This window comes from Neovison vison, chromosome 6 (assembly GCF_020171115.1).
Source record: "Neovison vison isolate M4711 chromosome 6, ASM_NN_V1, whole genome shotgun sequence".
In the NCBI taxonomy this organism is placed as follows: Eukaryota; Metazoa; Chordata; class Mammalia; order Carnivora; family Mustelidae; genus Neogale; species Neogale vison.
Genome location: NC_058096.1, coordinates 124,874,901 through 124,895,814, shown reverse-complemented (window position 1 = coordinate 124,895,814; position 20,914 = coordinate 124,874,901).

The following is a 20,914-nucleotide window of genomic DNA, read 5'->3' as shown; positions in this document are numbered from 1 at the left end:
GCCCTAAACCTACTCTGATTGTCACTTCCTTCCACCACCTGTCCTAGATATCTTTGAGCTTGGGAGTTGCACCATATTTCCCAATGGTACCTGTTTAAGGTCTTTGATTGGTGTTATTTCCACTGGTCTAATCCCATCTATGTTTTGCCTTTCAACAATTCTTATTTTCCAGTCATCACTAGAGCCATTTTTTGTTCTTCACTGCTCTGGTGTGTGTGTGTGTGTGTGTGTGTGTGCATGTGTGTGATTTTTTAAATTAGTTTCATAAGTAGAGTTTAGTGATTCATCAGTTGCATATAACACCCAGTGCTCATTATGTCAAGTGCCCTCCTTAATGCCTGTCACCCAGTTACCCCATCTCCCCTCCAGCAACCTTTAGTCTGTTTACTAGAGATCAGCATCTCTTATGGTTTCCCTCCCTTTCAATTTTCATCTTGTTTTATTTTTCCTTTCCTTCCCTTATGTTCATCTGTTTTATTAAAATCCACATATGAGTGAATCATATGGTATTTGTCTTTCTCTGATTCACTTCACTTAGCATAATACCCTCTAGTTCCATCCATGTCGTTACAAATGGCAAGATTTCATTCTTTTTGATGGCTGAGTAATATTCTATTGCATATGTGTCTCATATATATGTATATAATATATGTATTATATATTATATAATATATAATATAAACAATATATTTAATATTTAATAATATATAATATAAATATATAATATATCATATATTATATGGATAAAGAAGATATTTTATATTTATATATATAAAATTTTATATATTATATATTTATATATATAAAATATCTTATTTATCCATTCATCTGTTGATAGACATCTGTTTTTTTCCCATAGTTTGGCACTTGTGGACATCTGGGCTTATTCCATAGTTTGGTAATTGTGGACATTGCTGCTAAAAACATAGGGGTGCATGTTCTCCTTCAAATTACTATGTATGCTTTGAGTAAATACCTAGTAGTGCAATTATTGTGTTGTGGGGTAGTTCTATTTTTAACTTTTTGAGGAACCTCCATACTATTTTCCAGAATGACTGCACCAGCTTGCATTCCCACCAACAGTGTAAGAGAGTTCCCCTTTTTCCACATCTTTGCCAACATCTGTTGTTTCCTGAGTTGTTAATTTTAGCCATTCTAACTGGTGTGAGGTGGTATCTCACTGTTGTTTTAATTTGTATTTCTCTGATGCTGGGTGATGTCGAGCATTTTTTCATGTGTCTGTTGACCATTTAGATGTCTCCTTTACAGAAATGTCTGTTCATGTGTTCTGCCCATTTTTTGACTAGATTACTTGTTTTTTGGGTATTGAGTTTGATAAATTCTTCATAGACTTTGGATACGAGCCCTTGATTTGAAAAGACATTTGCAAATATCTTTTTGCATTCTATAGGTTGCCTTTTAGTTTTGTTGACTATCTTTGTTGTGCAAAAGCTTTTTATCTTGATGTGTGTATCATTTTTAAGGATTTGTGGAGGGATAAGCAGACACATGTGCTCAATGTGCCATCTTCATATAGTCTCTATAGACTATGTTATTATTTTTGAAATTAATTTATTATTATATATTGTATTTATTGTTTTTATCATTGTACTTATTGTTATATATTGTATTAAATATCAAGTAGATTGAAATTGCACAGAACAGCAACCCAGTAACCATTAAGTATTACACAGATATGAATTGATCTATGAAACTTGAGGTCCAAGAAAGGTCACCTTTTGTGGGTTGAGGCTCTTTTTTCCTCCTCTGAGAGGAACAGGATCCCAGGGCTCTGACAGCTCCAGAAGCTCATGGTGGCAAGGCCTCTTGTTGGCAGTCCCCATGGCATCTTCTCAGAACACCTCTGGGATGACCTGCTAGGTCTGTTCAAAGGCAGAGGCTCTGCTGTCTCTATCAATTGCCTCCCATCCCTCCACAGCAAGCCTGGCCACAGGGACCTCTCTGTAGTTGGCAAGGAGAGAGGACTTAGAACTTGAAGTCTGGACCACCCTATGACCACCATGACTTGTCACTTTCTGATCTTTGTGCACCAGTGGATGTGAGTCCTCCTGCCCATAGAAAACTGACCTCTCAGTCTTAGGATCTCTCTTCCCTTCCCCCTTCCTCTTCCTTCTCCCTCTTCCCTTCCTCCCCTCATCTCCCTTCCCCCTTCCTCTTGCTAGTCTTCCCCTCCTCCCCCATGTACCTTGACTGTCTCCTTAAATATAGACCTTTAAACAAAGCTCATTGAATGGTGACTTCAGACACCTTCACTATCTGAATTTTCCTACCACACAACTCTAAAATCCCTGTAGGAGAGGAAGTCCAGTATTCAAAAGCCCAAGACCCAGCTACCTGCCCACAAAAGGCAAAGGTAAATGTCCCTTAGTTCATTTGCTGGTGGCTTCACCATAGCCAATGTGGAGACTCATGCCCTTGGTTTCTCTGTTACTTCCTTGCTACACTACAAATGGCCTAGCCTGCCCCTTGGTCTGTTGTTGTCTGTCCCCTGTCCAGGCTTTCAAGGACAGGACTCCTCCATCTCTCTCCTGGGATTCTGAGGGGGTTCATCCCGGCTCAAGAGAATAAGTAAGTAGTGGCCTGGTGTGCAGGAAAGGGGAGAGAGGAAGTTAAGAGGGACCAGCCTGAGATTATAGGGAAAACTTGGGAACACCCCTGGGCCTTGGGACCTTCTGGATTTTCATTCCAAGACAACCCTGGGGAAGGGTCTGTCCACTTCTCAGACATAGCTTCTTGAGAGGGAAGCTGAAGAAGTCTGTAATCCTTTTTATGGGGGAAGAAATATGACAGTTCTGACACTTCCACTGAGTTGGGGTATTAATGGAGTTAGTGGACAGATGAGAGAGGTCTGGGTCAAAACCCTCTACTTCAGGCCTCTTCTCACCACCCAGGCAGGTGGGAAGAAATGGCCAGAGATGATAATTGCCGGGACTGCCCTAGCTGAGTCTTGACTATCCATTTCCACAAACAACCATCTGAGTATCCAGGCTCAAGGGGTTTGCTCCATGGCACCACCCTGCTGGGACTCAAGCCTTAGGGATCATTCTGACCCTGGGTCCTTGAGCTTTTGTCAGCACAGGCTGCACTGTTGGTCCTTCCACCCCACTTCACAGGCACACAGGGACTCCTCAGGGAACTCAAAGTCTGTGGCTTCTGGTCCCTAATTTTGTGTCTCACCCCCCACCCAGCCCTGCCAAGCCTGACACATGCTGTGGTTCCAGGTAGGCCTTGACAGGTGTTTGGTGGCTGAGAGAATCTGCTATCATATCAGTGTTTGCAGAGTCCAGTAGAGCATGGAGCCCTGGGTTGTGGGAGCAGAGCAGAAGCAGAGTGGCCCCGGGGCCAGAATGGGTGCCAGAGGGTACCCTCTCACAGGTCGGCCTCTGCAGTACCCCCTGGCCTCCTTCCTCCTGCTGCTGACCCAGCCCTTCTCCTGTGGACAGCCCAGGCGGGGTCCATGGGAACGTGTTACTCTCCTGGCTCTTGTTTGCCTCAGCTAATCTCAAGAATGCTCTGTTTTTCCTTTTGGTTTGGGAAGTCCTCAACAGCTCCCCTTGATGTCGATAGAGCTGGGGACAGAGGCCGTGGGAGCCAGAGGGCAGTGATCCCTGCCTGGCTTGTTCTCTTGCTGGCTTCATTTCTGTCTTTGCAATTGTTTCGGTTACCTCCCACCTCCATTTCAGCTTCTCTTCAAAGTTCCCAGAAACTGTGCAAAAAATATTCTGAATTTTGGACTCTTTAACCATCTCTCCTTCCTGTGAATCTCCTCACAGGGGACAGCACCTGGGGGATACAGATGAATCCATAGCTCAGAAAGGTTGTTATTGCTCATCATCCTACAGCAAGCAAGAGCAGAGCTGGAATGAACCCAGGGCCCCTTTACCTCTGCTCCACACTTCACTCTGGGGTGCTAACCTCATGGCAGCCATGTCTGCTGTTTGTTATTTCCTTCACCGGATGGTGAGTTTCTTGAGACAAGGAATTCTGTGGTATTCATCTTTGTATTCCCAGGCTTGGCCCAGTGTCTGGAAACATAGAAGATACTTAGTGGATGCTTATTTAAAAAAACGAACAATGCATGTGAAACCAGGTGCTTCCCCAGATGCATTTTACACATAATCCTCGATTTTATTTTTATTTTTATTTTTATTTTCAGCATAACAGCATTCCTTGTTTTTGTACTATACCCAGTGCCTCATGCAATCCATGCCCTCTCTAATACCCACCACCTGGTTCCCCCAACTTCCCACCCCCTTCCGCTTCAAACCCCTGATTGTTTTTCAGAGAAACAACCCTGAAAGGTAGTTGCTGTTCCCACTTCATAGATGGAATTATGAGGACTCAGAGAAGTCAAGTAAATTGGCTAAGGTCACAGAGCTTGTAAGGGCTGAGAGGAAATTGACACGCATGTAGTCTAACTCCAGAACACATGCTACCTTTCTCACACAAATGGGATAAATGGTCTGGAGAGCAAGGATACAAGGACTATGAGGGCTCCATTCCTGCTGGGTTTGGAATGAGCTCTGACCAATGGAGGATTCCTGGCTGACAAAGGTCCCTAAGTGGGGAAGCAATTCTCAGCCCCTCTCTTCAGTATCACCCCTTCCAATCACAAGACACACGTTTTTGTTCAATGACTGAGTGACCAACCCTGCAGATGGCGGCAGAGACTCTCACTCCCAGAACTGGTCTTTCTGGCTGCTCTTTCTTCATCAACATTGGGGCAAGTCTCTCTCTGCCCAACCGTGAGTGCTGGGGTTCCTTGGGTGTGCTCTGTGAGCTCTCTTCTCATTGCTCCACCTTCTCTGGGTGATCACATCTCTGGTCCTATTATTCGGTATGTGTCGGGGGCTGTATTTACTGTTCAGACCTCCAGAACTTCCTAGGTCGCCACTGGAATATCTAACAAGAATCTCTTCTCAACCCTTCACAAGTGCTGGCATCATTTCTTCCACATGTCAGACACAGAGACTGGGACACTGCTCACCCAGCTACCCAAGCCTCAACCTCTGGCTCGTCCTCGACAGTCCTTCATCCTCACTTCCCCACAGCTAAGTTCTCCTTTGCTAACCTCCAAGTTCTGGTGCCACCCTCATTCATCCTCTGGATTAGTCAGTGACTCCCAACTGATTCCATAAGCTCCAGCCTTGACCTCCCCTCCACCCAGTCTCCACAGGGCAGTAGGAAAAATCTTTTAAGTGACAGATCTGACCTTAGTACACCCCAGCTTAAAACTCTGGACTCAAGAAGAAAGCCCAGATCCTCAACGTGACACCCAGTGTCCCCCAGGATGTAGTCCCTACTGACCTCTTTGATTTCAACATTCTTCCTGGTCCTAGGTGCTGGATAACCAGCCACCAAGCAGTCACTGCTCTTGAAGAACTCGTGAAGCCCCTGGATGCACCATGCCCTAGGCTGGGATTCTCTTCCTTTTCCTCTACACCTGCTAAATTGTCATTAATCTTTCAGGACCCAGCCTGGATGGTGTCCCCACCCAAAAGTCATTCCTGAGCCTGCAAGCTGAACAAGGAGCCCCTTCTCTTTTATGTAATGGCCTCCAGGCCTGGAAAGTGGATTCTTTCAGGATGGGGACCATGTTTGATCCTTAGCACTTGGACCAGGGCTTGGCATAAGGAGGGTCCGTGAATGTCTATCCATCAGGCATGAATCCTGGGTCATCAGAAGGATAAAAAATGTCCTCTTCCCATATGTCTTGGCCTTTGCCAGCTGAGTTCATGATCTCTTCCCCACTGCCCTATACCTTGTTGTCTCATCCAGCTTGTTCTAGGACTGTAACCCTCTCCTTGGGCACACCCCCTCCAGTTCATGGTGATCGCCTCTTTCCTGAAGGCCCTCAGGATTACACCAGACACAGTCTGGTCCCATTTTAAGGTCCTGGGAGAGCTCTCCACATACAGTTCCCCAGACCACACCACATTTGAAGCCTCACATTCACTTCTTGGGACATAAGAAATTCACTGGAATGTTAAAGATAATATTAGATGTGAAATCCTATGGGGAGAAAGAACATTTAGGTTAACTTCACACTAAGATATAAGTGGCCAGCATAATATACGTACCTGAGATCAGGTGTGGGTAGGTGGGGCAGGGACAAGAGCAGAAAATCTCTGGCTGTGTAAAAGGGATAGGAACCCTTGAGAAAGGGAAGAGACACTGTCAGGCTGCATGACCTGTATCATAGAGCATTACCTGCATTACCTACTGGGGTGTGTGCATGCATGTGTGTGTGTGTGTGTGTGTCCATCCTCGGGTACAACTCTTAGAAGCTGAACAATTCTCTTGCTGGTTGCATAACCTCAGCAAGGAGCTGGACACACAGTGGGTGCCTAATAAGTGCTTATATCTGTTCGCTTGGCCTGTCAGTTGCCGCTGCTGGGGGCACGCCCATCAATCACTTCTCCCCAGGAGACTGGGCAGTGTTTGCAGCAGGAGGGGGATCCTTCCTGGTTTCTTTTATGGCCCTAATGAAGTCCTTTCCCATGAACTCCTTGCCCTTCTGGCAGCCGCACTAATAACCTCCTAGAGCAGCTCCCTGGGCGCTGAGGGAAGCTGAAGTCTGGAAGGGCCTCCAGAGTCCTGGCCCCTTTCTAGGGTCATGATGAGCCCCCACCAAGGAACTGGGAATTTGCTTGAGATGGCCTGAAGCATCTTCATCTTGGCCCCCAACACCCCTTGGTGCCTTATGTTCCTTCAACAAATGTTTATGTAGGTGCCAAAACCAGTCTTGGTGCTAGAGATGCATAGGGAAGCAGATAAAGATCTCTACCCATATGGAGCTTATATTCTAGTGTTATTTTTCATGGGAGGGAGGCAGCAATAAACAACAAAAAAAGTAAAATAGTAATGTATTGGAAGTCATAAGCACTAAGAAAAAAATAAAGCAAGGAAAGGAAATATGAACCATCTTGTGAGAAGAGAGTAGGAATTTTAGAGAGAGTGACATATATTTTTAAAATTTGTTTTTATTGGGGTAAAATATACCTAACATAAAATTTATCATTTTAGCCAATTTTCAGTGTACAGTTCAGTGGCATTCAGTGCCTTCATATTGTTATACAGCTATCACCACCATCTGTCTCCAGAAACTTCAGGTCATACTAAAATTCTCTACCCATTAAACAGTAACTCTTCATATTTCATTGTATGCATATACCACCTTTTCTTCCTTCCTTCCTTCCTTCCTTCCACCCTCCCTCCCTCCCTCCCTCCCTCCCTCCCTTTCTTTCCTTCTTTCTCTCTCTCTTTTTCTTTCTTTTTTTCTTTTGGTACAGTATTTTCTTTGTCTATTTATCTGACAATTGTTTCCATCTTTGGCTATTGAGAATAATGCTGCTATGAACATGAGTGTATGAGTATCTCTTTGAGTCCCTGCTTTTAATTCTTTTATGTATATGCCCAGAGGTGGAATTGCCAGATCATATGGTGATTCTATGTTTAATTTTTTGAGAAACTGCCGTACTGTCTTCCACAGCAGCTGCACCATTTTGTATTCCCACCAGCAAATGTACAAAGGTTTCAATTTCTCCAATCCTTGTCAACACTTCTTTTCCATTATATATAATACATATACATACATGCCATCCTAATGAGTGAGGAGTAGGTTTTGTGGTGAAGAGTAGTTTTGATTTGTGTTTCTCTGATATTTAGTGATATTGAGCATTTTTTCATGTGTTAATTGACCATTGATATATATATTTAGAGAAATAGTATTCAAGTCTTTTACCCACTTTTTGGTTGAGTTGTTTGCTTTTTTGTTGCTGAGTTTTAGGAGCTCTTTATATATGCTGGATATTAATCCCTTATCATATATATGAATTGCAAATATTTTCTCCCATTCTGTGGGCTTCTTTTCATTCTGCTGATAGTGTCCTTTGATGTACAGAAGTTTTCATTTTGATGAAGTCCAGTGTCCAGTTTATCTATTTTTCCTTCTGTTACTTGTGACTTTGTCATCATATCCAAGAGATCATCCCCACACCCAATGAAGCTTTTCTCCTATGTTTTATGTTAAGAGTTTTATGGTTTTAGCTATTATACTTAGGTCTTTGATCAGTTTTGAGTTAATTTTAATAAATGGTGTTAGGTAAGGGGCCATTTTCATTCTTTTTTGGATATGGATGTCTGACCTTCACAGTATCATTTGTTGAAAAGACTGTTCTTTTCCTACTGAGTAGCCTTGAGACCTTTATTGAAAATCATGTAACCATATATATAAGGGAGAAGACAAATTTTGAGTAAAGACCAAGAGGAAGTGAGGAAATTAGCTATGTAGATGTTGGGGGAAGAACATTCTGTGCAAAGGCCCTGGAGGTGAGGACATAAGAATGGCTGGTTTATGGAGCACCTGGGTAGCTCAGTGGGTTGAGCCTCTGTCTTCGGCTCAGGTATGATCTCAGGGTCCTGGGATCAAGCCCCACATTGGGCTCTCTGCTCAGCAGGGAGCCTACTCCCCCCATCCCGATCCCCACCTGCCTCTCTGCCTTCTTGTAATCTCTCTGTCAAGTAAATAAGCAAAATCTTTAGAACAAGAAAAAAGAATAGCCAATTTGGCTAGAGTGAAATAGATAAAGGAGAGAAGGGTAAGAGATGAGGTCAGAGAGGTGAGGGATGGGGGAAAAATCACGAAAGGCTTGTAGGTCATGGAGAGGACTTTGCTGTTACCCTGACCAAATTGGAAGTTACTGGAAGGCTACTTTATGTTCATTCTGACTCCCATGATGAGAATAGACGTAGGAGTGTGGGGCAAAAGCAGGAGGACCAGAAAAGAGACACCCAGTCAAGCAAAGATCGTGGTCTGAACCAGGGGGTGACAAGTAGTGAAAATATGGATGATAGCATTTGGTGACAGACCAAATGTGGTGGTGGGGGGTTGTAGCAGGGATAGGGAGAGGGAGAGAGTAAGAGAGACAGAGGGACAAAGAAAGAGAGAGGTAGATTGAGATAGAGACTGAGAAGTAGAGGGAGAGAGATAGATAGTTAAGGATGATGAACAAATTTTCAATTTTAGTAATTGGCAAAATGGAGTACACATTAAACCAGAGGGCCGGAGAAAACTGTGGTAGGCATAGATTTGGGGAGAAATCAAGATTTCTGTTTTGGATGTGCTAAATTTGAGGCACCCATTAGATCTCCAATGGGAGGTGTTAGGTGGGCAGTTGATAATGGGTCTGGACTTCAAGAGAGTGGTCTTGGCTGGGGTCATGGAGCAGGCAAGGAAGCCCCATACATTGTTATCTGACCATAGTGCAGTCCCTTTCTCTCTATGGGCCTCAATTTCCCCTTAGGCAAATTAAGGTAGGATGGAGCATATGTGTTTTAAGCAACACATTCCAGCTCTGGTATTTTCTGATTCTAATAGGAGAGTAATGGAGCCAGGAGTTGTAAGATGCCCACATCTCCTTTATAGACATATCTCCCTCCCTAGATGATTTTCTTTTAAGATCATCTTCCCCAACAGATTGCCTGGACACTAACACCAAGAGTTCAAATCTTGGAGAACATTATAGGGAAGGAACAGAGCCAGCCCCAACTCTGTCCATTCTAGAGCACTCTATGCTCCTTCATGAAGATGATAGATGAGACATACAGTCACACAGTGGAGGCATGTAGGTGGGCAGAGGCAGGAGTCAAGTGATTGGAGTATGGGCTAAAACCACTCTCAGCTCCTGATCTTTGCCTGTGACCAAGGACAAAATAGAAGAATTCTTCCCAAATCAGTGACTGTAACTTTATTGAATTTTATTTAATTGTATCCATAATAAACACAATAACTACTAATAATTATGAGTGGTAACTGTGCTCTAGGCATCCTACCAAGTGGTTAGCCCACGTTTTCTAATTTAACCCTGACACCAAGTGCTATGGAAGTATGTGTATCCCTCTCCTCACTTTAGCATTCCCGAAGTAGACTCAGAGAGGTTACTTAACTTACTGCAGGTCACACAGCAGGAAAGTGTGAGATTTGAGATTTGTATTGCAATATACTTAATCCAAAAGAATTTAATAAAAATACATGAGAAAATTTGGGTTAAGGAAAAATTTGACAGGGTACAAAATATCAAGCCCTGTAACATAAGGTCCTATACAGTTGCTGAGAGAAATGAATATTGGTTGAATTTCTTAGAAACCAAGGCAAAAAGGGAAATATGATCAGATATAGGATTCATAATATTCACAATATTAAAAACTCGAGTACTCCTGCTGTTGGGACTGAGAGGACTTTTGGAAGTCAGTGTTGTGGGGATGCGCTGTGGTATGAGAAATGATGTATCAGCAAAAGGGATAAAGTGGATCTAGAGCTTAGGAAAAACCTAAATAATAAATAAGTAGAATAAGGAGTATTTATATGAAAAAAAGTGACAAAAAGGAGTTCCATGAGGAGGCCTGGCACAGTGCCCTTTGATGGGGATCAATCAGTAAAAGCAACTGCAGGCAGGAATACAGATGGTGGTCAGAATCAGACCCTTGGGAAGAGGCCTTTGTCCCAAGGAGGCTATCTTAGCACCTTGGGCACTCAGAGGAGCCCCACCAGGCCTGGAAGAATGGATGGGGGCCCTTTATTGTCTTCACAATTCCCTGAAGCCCCCCAAAGACCAGTCCACCCTCCCTTTAAGTGCAGGGTTGGCATTGTTTTCTGGGGACAGATATTACTGTGAGAATCAGGTCTCCTTCCCTCCATTCAGCTCAGGGGGTGGGGAGCCCCAGGTCAGGACTCTGTCCCCAGTCCTGCCCATGGGTGTACAACCTCTAGGATGTCAGCACCCACTGTTGCCTCTCAGGCATACCTTCCTGGGAGCCAGTAAGCAGCCCTGGGAGCGCTCCCCCAGAAAGCTCTTGACTGGGAGACAGGCAGTGACTTTGTCCTTCTAAAGCACGGAGGGATATGGAGCCCACTACCTTCTTGTGCAGAGTGCTGTGCCATAAATATCTGTGGAAGAAAGGAAGGAATGAAAAACCCATTGGAAGAGATTTTACATTTTGTCATGCTCTCTGGACTCTTCTCTGTGAATATAGACTTCTAACCTTCCTCCTCATGCTCATGGTTCCCAGCAGGTGCACTGTCTCTAGGAAGGTGGGCCAGTAGTTTCGAAAGTAGAGCTGTCCCCTAGTCTGGGGACAAGGCAACTGCCCTTCTGGGTGGGGCAAATTGTAGCAGGAGGATGTCTGTGAAGTCAGCAGTTCTGACTTAGAATCTTACTCCAAGTGTTGGCTGAGAAGTGGATGGAGATGCCACTTCTCTGGCCCTTGCTTTCTCTTCTTTAAAATGGGGATAGCACTACCTGCTTCATGGGTTGTTGTGGGGATTCATAGAGGTCCGGCCCCTGCCTGACACAGCAAAGGGTCAATACAAGATCCTCCTTCTTTAAATTCTGGCTCAGCCATTACAAGTTGTATGAGCTTGACATGCCACTTCACTTCTCTGGGGCTCAGTTTCCTTGACTACAAGTAGGAATAATAACACAGGATAAGACTATTGGGAGGACTGAAAGAAATAGCAGTTACAGCCTCTACTATAGAGCCTGGCATATAGTAGGTGCTCAGTCAAAGATGGTTCTAGCTATTGTTATGATTATCAGAGACTAAACTGTGTCTTATAGGGTGGATGTCCACAAAAGAGATATAACTAGGGCCAAGGCAGTCATGACACATGTCCTGGAGGAGGTGGCCCTGGTGCCCAGCCAGATCAGGTTGGGGTTATGTGAGTCTCAAGGAGAGGGCTGTCACCCCAGGGCAGGGCCTAATGTGAGTCAGGGCAGAGGGCATGTGAAGGGGCTAGGGTCTGATCTGAAAGGAAAGGAAGTGTTTTGGGATAGAAGAACACACGTCTTTTAGTCAGCTGTGGGAGCTCAGGAGGGCCCAGAAAGGCCAGCAGAGGAAAGTAGGGGCCACTCTGGTGAGGCAAGAATCAGCCCCATTCTATAGATGTCAAAACTGAGACCCACGGAGGACAGACGGAATAACTTGCTCAAAACGAGTGAAAACTTAGCACTGGAATGTAAATCCCATGAAGCCTGGTGCTCAGACTGTGTGCTTTCCTGGGTTTTTAATTACCACAAAGACCTCCCCACACCGGGGTGGCGAGAGGGGCATAGCTGACTGGTGAAGAGCAGCGCGGAGAAATATGGAGGGGTGTGGAACTCAGCTAGGCTGTTTGGAAATGAACACAGATGAGACTGAGTCTCTCTTGGGCTGTTATGGAGATTAATGGCCACAGACAAGGGCCCTCATGCATCACTAGGGAGAAGATTTCAAAGACCCTTAAAAATCATTGGGAAACATTTCAAAAGGAAACTGCTCGCAAAGCAGCTAGAGGCCCGCCAAATGCGCTGGCGTATATAGCTCACCAGGCGATGCTTGTAATCTAATTGCCTATGAGCAAGAGTTTAAAACAATATTTACGATGTGGAAAAATAGCCCATGATTTGATTTGTACAGAAGAAACACGCCTAATGAGTAAATTAGATTTTGATCTTGCTGGCTCTGGTCCTGTGGGTGGAGCCTAGCCCTTTGGAAGGGCGAGGCTCTAATACCCTCCACCTCCCTCCCCACCCCTCACACCCCTAGCACGGTCCTGTGACAGCTCTGTGCCCTGGTATGACACACGAGACCATCCTCCTTTCCCTGATGCCTGAATATAGCAGCCCGGAAACAAATCTTCCCTTTTTCTTCAGCCTGCCAGTCCTTCAAACTCCACCTCCGCCTCCAGGAAGCCTTCTAGACTGCTCTAGCCTGCTCTCTTTTCATTTCCAACAGCCATGAGAGTCCGTGACACCTAGTTGAGCGTCAGTGAGATAGAGCTGGCTCTTGTTTAAACATTTATTAACTTGGATTGTTTTTGCTTAGTATGAGGTCTCATGAAGGCTGCTAGATGTTCCTTGGCAATCTGGACTTGTTCCGTTTCTCGCCTTATTTAATGAAGGCACTCAGGTAAGTATTAATTGCTTTTGCTGACCAGTGCTGATTCTTCTTCTTCTGGAAAGAGTACGATGATTTCTCTTGGGGAAAGTATCCCCTACCGCCCCTTGCTCTCAGTGTCAGTCCAAGATACACGTGTTCTGGGCAGGGCTAAACAGACTCCTCCCAGTTCTAGGCACCTGTGGTGGGCATGTGACCCAGAGCTGACCAATCAGAGCACCACCCATCTTGGCTGCGGAGTTGTGTTCAGAGATGGGCATGTGATGTCAGGCCAATGAGATCTCCTTGGGAAGGCTGTGGGAGCAACTGGAGAAAGGCACGTTTTGTGTTCTGGAATTGTTAAACTAGAAGAATCAAAGGGTGGAGCTCCGGGTGGTCATCTGGTCACTTCATGGGGGAAATGCCTCTGAAAGTGATGCCAGTACATGGGAAGTGCAACTGAGGAACATAGAGCAATTCTTAGGTCCATGGTCAAGCACCTGATTCCAGATGTGGGTGATTCACTTGCACTTTGATCTAGTGCTTTACAAGCTCTCGTTTGTTTCATCCAGTTGGAGTTGGGTTTCAGTCTTTCACACAGAGACCAGTAGTTCTGACTGACACAGAAGACACAAGACTAGTGTCCAAGAGTGATGAGTAGATTCTTCTAGAACTGAGCGAAATGTGGAGGCCATCAAAATAAAATATTCATGGACATAATTCTGTGACTGAAGCCAGTTTGCCAGACTTTTCCTGATTTGCCTGCTCTGTGTTGGCTCTTCCTCTAGGTACTGGGGACACAGATAATTGGAGCAGACCCAGCCTGGAGGAGCCCACAGGCTTGGAGGAGAGGTAAGAACAGCAGCTGCCAACTGCAGCCAGGGGCAGAGAGGAGAAAGTGCCATGTATGCTGTGGAGAATCACTCTAAGGGCTCTGGGAGCACCTTGATGGAAGAGCAGAGAGGAGGTTGGGAGGGTGGGGAAGGCTTCACCAGGGAGGGGAGAAAGTCCCCCAGAGCAGGGGAGAAGCTTGGTTGTGAAATTGGTGGGCGTGCCAGGACTGAGGCTCCTTACCCCAGACCTCTGGAAAAGAGGCCCTTATGCTGCTGTTTAGCACCTGACAGAGGTCTCCTAGCTGTCTCTCTTCCTGCCCACTCTACAGCAGCCCCCTCGGCTGCGAGATGAAGCAGGAGAGTGTGGTGCTTGTCTTGGGTCATGTGTGGGCATTGGGGGCCAGCTGGAGGAGATGAGTGAGGTGGGGATGCAGGTGCCAATACTTGTGTGGGTTATCTAGGGCCACCCAGAATTCTATGACATTTGCTGGGTATTTTCTTATGGTAGGTAGATACTATGCTGGGGGCTTTACACACGACATTTTTTGTCCTCACTTAACAGTGAATCACCTGCCTTCGCTCCCACTTTTCTGAATGGTGCTTAGAAAGGCTTAAAGAACCAAGTGCAGGCCAGTCTTGCCTGGGTCTGCTTGGCAACTATGGTGTTACTATTACTGTGAAGTCAATTGAGCTGAATTCAACCATTTCATCACTAAATGCCTACTATTTACTGAGCCTGCCTCCCTGTCCACTCATCTGCCAAAAATAGAGTAAGAAGCAGACCATAGCTAGAAAGACACGTCCACAATCCTGTCATAGTATGGGATGCGTGCGGTGGTGTGTGTATGTGTTCATCCATGACAATGTACAGAAACGTGCAGAGAAGAGTGGGATTGAGTCAGTCTTGGCAATCAGGAAAGCATACTATGGTGCCAGTGGCCAAGTAGGACTTGGAGGCCAGAGAAAACTGTCCTTCCAGCAGCAAGTGTTTTGTGTGGTGAGATCGTAGAAGCAGGGTTGGCATTAAAGATAGCTCCCATATGTCATCTCCTGAGAGGTAGATTCCATTGCCCCATTTTACAGAGGAGGCAGTTGAGGCTTAACATGCTTGAGTAACTTGCCAAGGCAGAGCAGGATCAGGATTCAAACCTGTGTTCTGGAATGCAAAGTTTGGGCTGCTTTCTCTCTGCTTTGCTTCGTTCGGGGTACCTGTGACTTTTGTTTTCCCAACACCGAGTCTGCAGAATGGAACCTCCCATCTGTTGGGCGGACACCCTCTGGTCCTCAGTAGATGCTGATGTTGTAGTGCTGGGAGTGGTGGTGGATATACTCTCGTGCGCCCCACCCCCACTTCACAGGTATAAGGGAGGCAGCCTGGGGCGAGAGCTGGGTCCCTGCCTGGCGGGCCTGGCTCCCTACACTGTCCCACTTCTCTGGTTGTGGGGATGGATGTCACACTTCAAAGGCAGCAGTGCACTGTCTCTCCAACCTCCAGTCCATGAGAAAGCGCCTAAGTCCCAGAACAAAGGCCTTTCCAGACTCACGTCACCTGCTTGGCACTTAGCACAGGGCTTAATTAAAGGAAACAGAGTTTCTTGGAGTGAGAGTGAGGAGTGAGTGAGAAAGTCGATAACACTAAAGACACCGCCATTAATAAAGCCAGACTCACTGCTAATATCCCACTTGCATTCAAAACAGGACAAATAATTGGAAACCTGAGCAGGGTGAGTGGTGGGCTCAGTGGTACAGATGACAGAGGTCTGGCAGCTGTGAGAGACCTTCTGTGTGGGGCGATGTGGCTGGGCAAAAGCTCCTGGAGGGGGTAATTTCGTCCTGGGGCCCAGGGCCCTTTTCTTGGCCGACAGCTATGGGCTGTCAATGTGGCAGAAGCACACATTGAATAGCACTTGGAATGTGCCAGGTGCTGTTTTCAGTTTTTTACAAATATCAATCCTTTAAAAGATATATATTCTTTATACCTATCTACACCAATTTATCTTATTAATTAGGTGCTATTTTTGTTCCCATTTTACAGATGAAGAAACTGGTGCACAGAGGGGCTAGGGATATTGTCTAGGCTGAGCTGGATTTTTGAATTTTGCTATGACCTCAAAGTATATGTGCTTAACCACTAGCCTACGCTACCTCCCTTGAGTGAACTGGCCTCTCAGCCCTGGTTTGCTGGATAACTGGCAAGGACTGCCATCCATTCGGTCAGCAAACATTTATCAGGTATAGTGCAATCTTAGGATTAATGGTAATGACCACTGTATATGGTTCCTGTATGCTTGGCACTAAACACTTCACATGCATTATCTTCCAACCCCCCCAATCGCCCATACGGTGGGTGCTTTCACTGCATTTTATAGGGAGTGAAACTGAGCCCAGAGGGGTTAGGCGACTTCCTGTGGTCCCATATTTAGTTAATACTATAGCCAAAATTCAACCTTACATGTTTTGGCTCAGAGTGAATTCCCTAAACCACTGCTGCTATCAGTCTATTCTCAATGGGTGCTCATGTAGAGCCTGGGTAGGGGTACTCACGGGCAGTCATGATGCTGGCTAATGGATGCTGCACACACCTAGACATCCTAGGCAATGTGAGCATCCTCGGCGATGGTCAGGAACCACATATGGTCCACTGAGTACCATTCACTGAATATCCGCAGGCCATAACCCCAGGACACTACTCTATCCTCATCTAACCCCTTCTGTTCCTTGTCTTTTTCCTGCTGGCTTCCCACATGTTCAATCCACAGCCTTAAACCTGGGAATAGTCATCTGGGAATTCTGTGTATTCTGGACCCCGTGTTGGGGGATTGGAATGCATTCTTCCTAGGAACCCTGGCTCCTTTCTTGTGGGTGACATAACCCATACTAATTCAAGAGGCAATGTTAATGGAATGAAAAGGACATGGACATTGGAGTCAGGCAGGCCTCAGTATGACTCCTGATTTCTGAGCCTTAGTTTCTCTATCTGTGAAATTGGCCAGCAGTTCCAGAGAATGGTTGGAGAAGGCTGGCTTCTCCACTAAAACCTGAGGCAGTCTCATGGTGGAGAGGGAAGGGAGATTAAGAAGAGGGTCAAAACCTGTGAATTCAGGAGAGCACAGGGAGCAGAACATGGACCCCCTTCCCTTAGCTCATGATATTAGAACAAGGGACTCCTTAGACCTGGAAGTGAGCATATATAGGGGAAATGAGAGAAGATATGGGCATGGGGGAGGAAATAGGGCCTCACTGCTGTAAGAGTGCTGAAGGCCAGAAATGTCACCTAATCCAGGAGATTCAGGTCGCCTCGTGCATGGAGCCAGTGGGTCATTGAGATGGCTCAGGGCATGGCTTCATCTTTAGGGTTGTTTCCTAGAAGACTTCAAGGCATGTAGCTTAGAGGGTCTCCCTCTCCTGTGAGCAAGGTGTCTCCTTGCCCCTACTAGACTAGAGAAAGGCTTAGTCAATCCTGATCTGAAATGTTGCCATCTCACCTGCATGGCAGTGCTGACAGGGCTGCTTTGGGGTGTAGGGGGGTGGTGAAGGACAGAGAAGGGGAGAGTGGTCAGTGCACAGATAGAAGGCTCTGAGACCACTGCCCTTGAGACACCACTCCTGATTTGATACTGAGTCCAATGATTTTGTCCTCTGAATAGTCCTGCTATGATAGTCAATGACAGGGACTTCATACCAAGGACCAGAACTGCATTTCCACTTGAGCCATAAGTAGAAGTGAATTTAGTGTTCTACTGACAAATGGTTAACAACCAGCTTTCTAGGGTTGGAAGAAGTCCTAATCTGTAGCATTTGACAGTTTCTGTGGTGCAGATATTCCCACCATGGCTGATCTTAAGCCACCAACATGGTATCACTGAACATTAAGTTGGGAAGAGGTGTTGATGATTGGTTCTCATGAGCCCATACACACGGTCCCCAGCACACTCATGCACAGATTCACCGTGAGGCAGACAAGCCTCCAGCTCAGTTGTAGGGATCCTTCTGAGGCCTGTTTAATGTGTTCACATGGACATAATGTTTTTGTACAGTTCGGAAAAGTCAGATATAATAACTGCATTGGTTAAGATTCTTGCTTCTTTCCACTTCTTGTATGGAAGGACTTGGAGTAGCTATGGGCACATTGTAATTTGTTGTGATTTCTTTTTTATTCTACATATATATTATTTTTGTACTTAATTTTGATGTGTAATTTTATTTTCTTTTTCTTAAAGAGGGCTTCAAAACCTATATATACTTCCAGCTGTAAAGTGTGGATCTATCCCGGGAGTAAATTAAATTGCGACTCACCCTCCAGAAAATTTTGGTTATTGTTCCTCTGTACCTTAGAGGCACATTGGTGTAACTGGATGTTTTGATCCAGATTAACTTCCTAGAATGTGACTTTCATAATGCCAGAGCTCTGCTCAAAACTCTCATGGCTCCCCCTTGATCCTTTAAAGATTTTTTTTTTAAATTTATTTATTTGAGAGAGAGAGACAGTGAGAGAGAATGAGCGAGGAGAAGGTCAGAGAGCGAAGCAGGCCCCCCATGGAGCTGGGAGCCCCATGTGGGACTCGATCCCGGGACTCGATCCCGGGACTCCAGGATCACGCCCTGAGCCGAAGGCAGTCGTCCAACCAACTGCGCCACCCAGGCGTCCCCCCCTTGATCCTTTAAACTGGCATTCAAAGATCTTCATAGATTCAGATCTCCTCCTCAAAATATCTTCTTTATTCCCTCTTTATCCCCCAAATAAAATGTTTTCCCTTGGGAATTTAATTAGGTTGTTTTCTCTGCCTGAAGCACCTTTTCTGTCTCCTCTCTTTTGGGTTTGCCAAATGCTTTTTCTGTATCTCTTGACATGATTGTGTGTTTATGTCCTTTTTTATAATACTATGGTGTATTATGTTGATTTTCATGTGTTAAACCAACCTTACATTCCTGGGATAAATCCCACTGAGTCATAGTGTATAATCCTTTTTCTATTTTTCTGAATTCAGTTTGCTAGTATTTTATTGAGGATTTTTGCATATATGTTCATAAGACTCATTGATCTTTAGCTTTCTTATGATGCCTTTGTCTGGTTTCAGTATCAAGGTAATTCTAGTCTCATATAATGAGTTGAGAAGTGTTCCCTTCTGTTTTTTTTTGGAAAAGTTTGGGATGATTTGATATTTTTCTTTATATGTTTTGGTATAATTCAATGAAATCCTCTGACACTGGGCTTTTATTTATGGGAAGTTTTAACATTACTAATTCTCTTTTCTTGTTATAGGTCCATTCAGATTTTCTGTTTTTTCTTGAGTCAGTTTGGATAGTTTGCATCTTTCTGGGAATTTGTCCATTTCAACTAAGTTATCTAATTTGTTGGCATATAGTTGTTCGAAGTATTCTCTTGTACAGGCTTACCTGGGAGATGTTGTGAGTTTTGTTCCAGACTACTCCAGTAAAGTGAATATCACAATAAGGCGAGTCAAATGAATTTTTTTCCTCAAGGCTTATAAAAATTATGTTTACACTATATATTAAGTGTGCAGTAACATGTCTAAAAAACCAATGCACAGATAATAATAGAAAACAGTTAAAATGAGTAAATAAATACTTTATTACTAAAAAATGCTAACCATTATGTGTACTTTCAGACACTTGTAATCACTGATCACAGTCACCATAACAAATATAATAATAATAATGAAAAAGTTTGAAATATTACAAGAACTACCAAAATGTGACCAGACACAAAGTGAGCAAATGCTGTTAGAAAAATGGTGTCTATAGATGCTCAATGTAGGGTTGTCAAACATTTAATTTGTTAAAAAATGCAGTATCTATGAAGCTCAAAAAAATGAAGCCCAGTACAATGAAGGTATGCCTGTAAGCCTTTTTGTTTCTATAAGATTGGTAGTGATGTCTTCTCTCTCATTTCTGATTTTAGTTCTTTGAGGCTTCTCTCTTTTTGGTTTCACCAGTCTAGCTCAAATTTAGTCAGTTTTGTTGATCTTTTCAAAGAATGACTTTTGGTTTTGTTGATTTTCTCTATTATTTTTCTGGTCTTTCTTTTTTTTATATACTCTAGTCTTTATTTTCTTTCTTCTGGTTGTTCTTGGTTTAGTTTCCTCTTCTTTTTCTAGGCGAAAGTACTGGGAAAGACCCTAAAAACTGTGTAACCCAATATTGATGTTTTAGGAGATTGGCTGAAGCCCCAAGATTAAAAAAAAAAAACATTATAAAGATGCCAGCCACATCTATGCAGATTACTAACGGGTAGCAGAAATGGTCCAGTGACTACTCACCCCCATCACCTATCTCTGGCTTACATAGGAGAAAATAGAGATTTGAGAGGAATTCAGTTGTCTTTGTGTCCCCTACTTCTTGAGCAAGAAAGAGATGCTTCCCCCAAACAGATTAATAGGGCTTCAGGAGTACCTGCAGAGATTGGGAGTGGGCTGTCTGAAGAGGAGTTTGGTACTACCACCTGGCAGGACATTTACTGAGCTTCAGAAACCCATGGGCTGTCATGCTACATGAAGAGAGGAAAGGGCAGTGAGAGTGCTTATAGCATACATCACCTGGAGTTTGGGGGTGGTTGTGAACATGGAGACTGCTGTCTGCTTCTTTCCAGGGACTTGGAGTCCTGGCTGGAGTCACCTGTGGTGGCAGGGGGAGGGGCAAGGGCTAGGGCAGTAGAGCAGCCTCGCATGAGCATTCTTTCTATGTCATGTGGACAGACTAGGGCTCAGGCTGTCTTGACAAGACCTGCCTACTGGGAAGAGGGACCTTGAGCAGTAAAAAGCTATGAGGATTGGAAGGGGTGGTGAACCATGAGAGACTATGGACTCTGAAAAACAATCTGAGGGGTTTGAAGTGGCGGGGGGGGTGGGAGGTTGGGGTACCAGGTGGTGGGTATTATAGAGGGCACGGCTTGCATGGAGCACTGGGTGTGGTGAAAAAATAATGAATACTGTTTTTTCTGAAAATAAATAAATAAATAATAATTAAAAAAAAAAAAAAAGCTATGAGGAGGACCACTTTAGAAGGGTGCCATGAAATGGGTCAAAGAGCCAGAGAGTGCACGACCAGCAATAGGAAGCTATACTGTGCAGTGTGTAGGTGCCTGTAAGAACCTACAAATGCATTGCCAGTGGATGGGGAGGGTG